The following is a 2,246-nucleotide window of genomic DNA, read 5'->3' as shown; positions in this document are numbered from 1 at the left end:
AAAAAGATTTTTTCTACATTTTCTAGATCTGCTTGGACTCTGTACGTTCTCTGGCTTTCAGCTTTATTAAATGAAGTAAGTATTTGAAGTACCTACTGTCTATCTTTCTCTTTTCTTAATCGTTACATGTAGTTAAGTCATTTACCACAGAAATCATTCTTGTCTTCAGGTTTATACCCAGTCTCATATCACACTGTTAGGTTGAGTCTACTTTGGTCTATGAGTTGAGTCTAGAATCTTTAACCCTAAAACTCCTAATCCTGATTCCTAGTTCTTAACATTCAACTTCATATTGCTTTTCTGGCAACTGCCTGAGGTTTTACACCATCTCAAGGTATCTGCTCAACAACATTTATTAAATATCTTGCAGGGCCAAAGGACAGAAATTTAGCATGATACATAGAGACAGCATGATACCTTTCCTGAAAGATTAAATGTAATAAACAGTCATTGAATGTTCATTATGATCCAGGTGCCAGCAATTTTTTTCTTTTTTTTTATTTTTGAGAAAGAGCACACTTTATCAGGGAGAGAGCATTTCATGTGACTAACAGATGAAGGCAGCCCAGTGCACATCCTGCACATCACACTCAAAAAGGAACACAGGAGTGGTCTACTACATAGAGCCTCTCAGGGGTGCCTCCTTGTTTTTTATAAAGAGCATTTTCTTTAGGTTTTTTTTTTTTTTAAGTCTTCATTTGTTACTTTCTTTCTACGTTCTCTCAAGGCCATCAGACAAGCTTCTATACAGATTGCCTTGATGTTGGCACCAGAGAGGTCATCTTTAGTCATGATCAAATCATCCGGGGTTACATCATCAGCCAGCATCATCCTACTTGTGTGGATCTGAAAGATGAGCTTTGTAGTCTTTGCATTGGGCAGGAGGAACTCGATCTTCCTGTCAATGGAACCTGGTCTGGTAAGTGCTGGATCCAAAGTTTCTATCTGGTTTGTGCCCATGATAACTTTCATGTTACCCCTTGAATCAAATCCATCCAACTGGATCAACAGTTCCAACACTGTACATTGAATTCCTCTCTCCCCACTGGAATTTGAGTCATACCTTTTGTTCCAATGGCATTAATTTCATCAATAAACATGATGGATGGTGCATGTTCTTCAGCAACTCGAAACAATTTCCAAACGAGTACCTAGGCATCACCTAGGTACTTCTGAGTAAGTTCAGAGCCAACCACCTTCAAGAAAGTGGCTGAGGTTTGGTTTGCTACTGCTTTGGCTAATAAGATTTTATCTGTGCCAGGTGGATCATAGAAAATGACCCCCTTTGGGGGATTTATACCCACCTCTTCATAATATTCAGGACGAGAGGAAGCTCCACAGTTTCCTGAATTTCCTGGCTTTGGTTGACCACCCCCCCACAATACCAACATAGGTTTCCTGGGGAGCCTTTTCTATCTTCATCACTGTGACCAAAGGATCCCTGTCAAACATGAGCACCCCAATGATGGTATGTACCTAGTGGCTGAGTATGACTGAGCAGCCTGGTTCCAGCAGATTCTGTCTTTTACAAAGGAAAGAATGCTGATGTAGTGTTTTGAGCCCACAGATGTAGACATGATGGCATTATTGTCACCAATGTTCTCTTCCAAGGTTCCTACCGACATGAGGGTCCCTCTCAGATCTTTCCTCCTCTTGCTCTTCTTCTAAAGGCTTCATTTGTTCTTGATTTCTAATGAATTCTTCCTCCATGAGAAGGTATCTTTAATTCTAACTTCAACAATTTTAACTGGCACTGAGTGTGAGGTGTCACCAGTGCCAGCTTGCTGGCAGCATCTGGGCCCTTTGTTTTCTTCTTCTTTTCTCCCACTTTAGTTGGTACAGGAGATTCAGATTTATTTTTTCTTGTCTTTGTCATCTTTCTTGCCACCTCCAGGGTTGACCACCACTCTGACTTTGACCCATCTTGCTTCGACCACTCGGAATTTTGGGGTGCCAACAATTTCACTTTATTACATTTAATTCATGATCTAGTAGTAAAGATGAGGCATGTATAAATATAGTTATATGACTTTTTTTAAAAAACTCTGTACAGTAAGGAAGAAAAAATGTATGGGGTTAGGAGGTCAGAGATAACCTCTTAAAAATATTTTTTAAAATTTTTTTAAAAGACCTGAAATGGGTAGAATTACTAAAATGGATAATAAGTGCTATCTTGAAGCAAGGGTCATTCCTAATAACTTCCACTTCATACCTATAGCAGCTATTATACTTTCTATTCATAATTC

The 2,246-nt window shown here is 39.2% G+C and overlaps 1 pseudogene; it reads right to left on the bottom strand.

Moving 5' to 3' along the window:
• Positions 1-590: 590 nt before the first annotated feature.
• On the bottom strand, positions 591-1,923 carry LOC110579857 (annotated as a pseudogene).
• Positions 1,924-2,246: the final 323 nt, after the last annotated feature.

This window comes from Neomonachus schauinslandi, chromosome 12 (assembly GCF_002201575.2).
Source record: "Neomonachus schauinslandi chromosome 12, ASM220157v2, whole genome shotgun sequence".
Taxonomy (NCBI): Eukaryota; Metazoa; Chordata; class Mammalia; order Carnivora; family Phocidae; genus Neomonachus; species Neomonachus schauinslandi.
This window is presented reverse-complemented; position numbering and strand designations above follow the sequence as displayed.